The following is a 5,867-nucleotide window of genomic DNA, read 5'->3' as shown; positions in this document are numbered from 1 at the left end:
TCTCGTTTCTACTACTAACCATATATTTTGTTTTATCCTTATTTATTTCAAGACCTAGTTTCTTACTGGAGTTTATCAAGGAAGAAGCATTTAGTTCTATTGTTCCATGCCTTCAACATCCAAGCACTGGAATTTTACCACCTAAAGTTGAACCCTTTTTGGTATTCATCTAACTATAGTACGTCATTAAAAGTGTGATGAATATTGAATACCAAAAAGAAAATAAATAACTAAAATAGGTTTTGAGTAATCTGAAAAAAAAAAATTCTCAACACTACAATTTGAAGGCTTAAAAGTTTCATAAATCACTATGTATGTAATCTATGATGAAATTCATAAAATTATGGTAATAGCTTCTTATACTTTTAGAGAATCAATTTTGCAGAACAATATTCTTATCAATAATTTTAGACTTATTACCTTTCTAAACTATACGATCTAATTATTGTTATATAAGTCTATTGTTTCACCAGAGAACCGTTTAGAGACTTGAACTAGCAAACAAAGTAAGTGGATCCATCGGAATAATACAGCTCAGATCCTGCGCTATCCTTCGAACCGACCCTTCCATTAGCGGAGTGGAGGACTTAGTGAAAACCAATTTGGACAAGTTGGGGGCCCTAAATCTAGGGCTGTATCTGGAGGCAATTAGTATGGCTGGGTGGGGGCAGCCTGAAATCTATTACACCTCCCTCGTAAAGTGGTCTTTCTCTGTCCCTCCAATCTCGATCCTTGGAAATCTAGGATGTGGAATGAAGGATTTAACTACCATCCTTTTATACTTTACTATTTTCCTTACCTTCTGTTTGTGTTTCTTCAAACTAAACCAAAGAAAGTGTACTGAGCAATTATTAAGATAAATTTTGATAACTTAACCAATTCACACTTTTGCTGGTTCTCCCGGTTTCTGAATGGAACCAGATGTAAAGGTATGTGCTTTGGCTGATAACTTTTACATTTTTTTGGATGATAATGTTCAACTATATTGGATTGGAGCACTGGTTTATATGAATACCATAACTACAATGCTTTTAGAACAAAATTATTACAATTCTCAAGAAGAAGACTTAAGGGACCTTGTTGGTAGCGTACGTGAACAAAGAAAAGTATCCAAAAGTTGTTTTAATGCCTCTAGATAAAGGACAGCATAAACTTAAAGCTTAAATCATTGAAGTAACAACATGTCTCTATTGTATAGAGACGTTCATTAGAAAACATGTATGTCATAAATCAGTATAGAAAAATGGTCATTTTGGTAAAAAAAAAAAATTAATTTAGTCTTAGTCTTAAAAAACCGTGCAGAAATAAAAATAATATTTAAGAATAAGAAAGCATATGGTTTAGGCGTGGTTGAGCTTCAAATATACTAATACACGGTCAATTATTTACAAAAAGATAAATTATTGAGTTCGTTATATAATTGAAAGTTCAAATGTATTGTGTAAAAATATTTTGAAAAGTAGGTTAATTAAAACAAATATTATGCTTACCTTTCCTCTTTCATATATATTTATCTATTTTCTTACTAATTTATGTATTCCTATGTGCATACATTTTATTAAAAACATCTAGATTAAGAACACCTCTTATAATAGGAAAAATTCTTCACATTGACTGTTCTCTATTTCCATGTTTCACTGGTCTGTAAATTTTACTGGAAAGTATATAATGTATACAGTAAAATATACAACATATTGATAGAATGTAATGTTTACATATTATTATTATTAAGTTTATTACAAACATTTATAATTGATAATGAAAAAATAAATGAAATACATAAAATTAAATATTTTACATTTCAATATACGTAACCAAAAATTGAATAAGTGCATAAAAGATCCACCAGTCCGCGGCTTTTTTTCACAGACTGCTTGGTCGTGTTTTATTTTTATTTATTTATTATTTTTTTTATTTGATAATATAGTAACAGGACAGCCTAAAATTGTCCTTGAACTTCTACGTTTATGAAAAAAAAAAGGAAAACTATAGTATTTAGAAACAATAACAAAGTTTTAAAACAATATTCAATCCAAACATCTTTTTTTAAAACTATTTTTATATAATACTGTAATGATTTACTGTAGAGGTTTTCCTCTACCTAGACTATCAAACACATGCCAGCCAGGTACACAATTTGGAACTGAACAACCATTCTACACCTGCGAGTGGCAGTTCTGAATCGTGTTGGAAAATCGTAGACTTTATTATTTATTTCCAAGATTTTTTTTTCGGAATAAATTTATTCAACTTTTATTCCCTCTGTCAACTTCCTTAAATCTTTTATTATGAATTAAACTCAGATATCATTTATTACATAAATATGAAATAATACATTCAAATAATCAAATATTTAAATTTAAGCTAAAACATTAAGGCATATAATAGCATCTATTAGATAAGTGTGGTTTAAACAGTTTCAACTATAAGCGTTAAGAAAGTAATAGTTACTTAAGGTTAAAGTAACTTAAAGCGAGAAGTTGTTTTGCTGTGAACTCATTGCTTAATACTTGACTTAGACATAAATATAATAATATATGAGGAATATATAGTGTTCAGTACCCCTTTTTTAAAAACAAGTATTCGCGACCCCCTTGGTTCCAGAAAGGGGTATAAAACTTAATTAAAATTCTTGTAGCAGAAAAATATGTATATTTCAGTAAATATGTGTAATATATTGATATTTACAACTTCACTGAAATAACATTATAATAGAATAAGAGAGTCGTCATTTTTTTTTTAAATGAATTAAATGCGATTCAATGTTTTCTTTATATAATTTGATTAATATTATAAACTATAAATAATGTTCGATAGTTTTACCTGAGTTTATTCATTAGAATATACTTAAAGGTTCTTTTGAGTGTATCTGTAGCAACTTTTGGGACAATAATATGTTTTCTTGGAAATGATTAGGGATATGCTTTGTATTATTAAAAATATTTTTATATTTTCCGTTTTTTCTTATTTTATTAACATTTTAGTGTATGCAATATTTTTAATAAGAAGTCTAATTAGGGCTAAAATAAGAAAATATACATAAGATATAGATACAAATCCCAGTAGAGAACGCCCACCGATACAGATTTTATCTGAAATAGAGAACATATAAATAGGTCTTAATGAAGACCCTGAAAGATTCCAGAATTGAATGCTCTTGTGGGTGCCTGGGCTAGACGTCCTTGTTCCCGATTGGCCCCCTCCGCCATTACCATAAATCCTTCCTTTTCTTTTTTATTCATATCTTTTCTCCACTTCGGCATCTTTTATACCCTCCACCACCTCCCTCTGTCGCTTCACACTCTTTCATTAACCTTCACTAATCTCCTACAAATCTCCTCATATTCATCGGTAGTTCTAAAACAAAAAACAAATTCAATTATATTATAAAAACAAGAATAATAAGAAAAAACTGATAATAAAGAGGTTATTTTTGGATGATCCCAATTGAAAAACCTAAGCTCTCTCCCTCTCTCAAGTTAAATTGATTACAAACTTATCAACGAACTTCATGCAGTTTCTGAAAACTTATCCCTTAAACGTTGGACATATAAAATAAATGGAAATTGAATAACTATTATTTATTAAATATATTGATTTCACTAACCTTATTTTACTAAGGTTAATAACTTTATTGTAGTGTGGTTATTAATCTTATTGAATTAAATTTATTATTTTTGCAATTTTGTTTTTTTATAGCTACCTTTAAATATGAGGATTATTATTATGAACAACATTTGTTTGCCTTTTAAGTATTTTGCGACATATTTTTTTTCTTAAATACTCAGTACTAGTTTTGGAGATAAAGCCTTGACATCAAACGCTACATTATTTAAAAGAAGAAATTATTTATAAAAAACATATTACAATAAAAATTCCATAGAACCTTTGAAAATTCAAATAACGATTTATTAGAACTTTGTCATTAGGATTAAAACTTAAAATTAACTCATTATTCTGAAATTTAAAATTCAAGAATAAACTTATATTATTATTTCATTGTAAACTATATTTCCGTTTGAAAATTAAACTCTGAAAAAAAAACTGAAATACATAAATAAATATATGGCCACAATTTTGTTTACCTTAAGACTTGCTACTGGAAATTACTGAAAATGCCTCTTTCCATTGGAAATTAGAATGTTCAGGGCAGTTAAGTTTCATTTGGAAATCCTCAATATATATATATTTTTCTTAACCTCGTTTATTTATTCGTTGGTATAATACATACATACCTATTACAAGGATGATATATGTATACAAGTGAAATATTGCCTTGGAAACGTAATAAGTCAATCCTCAAAATAGAGATTCAACGCACAATATATATGTATCTTGTCTGAAGAGACTTATTGGAAGCGAAGTGCAAAATTGATGTTCATTAAAATAAATTAGAGAAAAATTCACTTGTATATATCTATGTATATTAGGACGTTAAATACTCGATTGTGAAATACCAATTTTTTTCTAGATTTGTATATATAAGTTGATTTTTTTAATATATATTTGTCTTTCTGTGGTATGAAAGAGAATTGTTTAAAAGGAGGATTTATTGTTTAATTATTACAAGCTCAAAGCATATTAATGTCAATTTATTTCTAATTTCAACAGTATGCTTCTTCATGGATTTTTTAATTGAATATTGCTTTAAGTACAGCTAGTTTCTCCGCTTGGTTATTTGAGCATTCTAATCTCAATCTGCAATGAGCCTCAATCACTTTTCTGTTTTTATATTCTATACATTTACATCCCACACTATTTCGATCCTTGATTTGTAATAATCTCTTTCTGATTTATTGTGTCGTTATGTTTGTGTGATAGTATTTTGGTCTGTGTTGCTGCGTAAATCCAATATCTACAGTCAGTTGGTAAGTAAATATTTTCATGCAAAATGTTTTTTTGTTATTGTGTATGTTTATATTTTAAAAGTTCGACTGTTTCTTGAATTTTTAAATCAATTAGAATTACTCCTCCCAAAACATATGCTCCTTCACGAGATATGATATAAGATTTACATATACATAACTAGACCTAAGTGCACGCGTATATACAATATTTGCAAGACGCTGTTACTGAAACAGTTTATTTTCGTGATTATGTTTAAATATCATTCCACCAAAGTACTCTTCCATATGAATGGGTAAAATTGTTTTTACCACGAGTTTTTTTAAGGTCATATTCCATGCTATAATTAAAACCGTAGGTAATTTCCTAGCGAGTTTCTGTTTACATTGCTTGCAAATTTGTGATTATTTGACGTTCAGGTTCTACCGGTTCAATTTGTTGTTCACAGGAATTGTACCTTTTCTAATGTGCCTTATCAATTTTGTATAGGGAGTAAGTAGATCTTTCACTGAGGCCTACGTTATTTTTATTAATAGAAATATCGTTACTTTTACAATTGAAGTCCAAAAATATATATATTTTTTTATTTTAAAGTGCCTCATGTATTTGCTATATATCAATGTTGCTTTTCCCCGTAATACTTTTAAATATGGTCAAATCAGATTAAAGATTCAGTAAGACCACATCTTTGGAATGACTGAAAAATTCTAAAATTTCCTCTTTCAGGGAACAATTTGATTTGATAAATTCGAAATGGAATCTCATCACAATAAAATTTTGTTATCTTTGGGATTCAATAAAATTATTTCTAATAGATGGTAATCAATATTTATGTTTATATTAATAACAAAATATCAACTGATTATTAAGTATTTTAGTTTCTCAATCAGTACCAGATCAGCTGTTGAATATTAAGTACTCAAGCAGCCCTTTATTTCTTTGTTTAAAACACCAACTCTAGATTTTCGACCATATGTTTGAGATAGCTGGTATTTATTATATATAATAGTTATTATATATAA

This window comes from Halyomorpha halys, unplaced genomic scaffold (assembly GCF_000696795.3).
Source record: "Halyomorpha halys isolate HHAL.00 unplaced genomic scaffold, Hhal_1.1 Scaffold15.1, whole genome shotgun sequence".
NCBI lineage: Eukaryota > Metazoa > Arthropoda > Insecta > Hemiptera > Pentatomidae > Halyomorpha > Halyomorpha halys.
Note: the sequence above shows the minus strand (reverse complement) of the source record.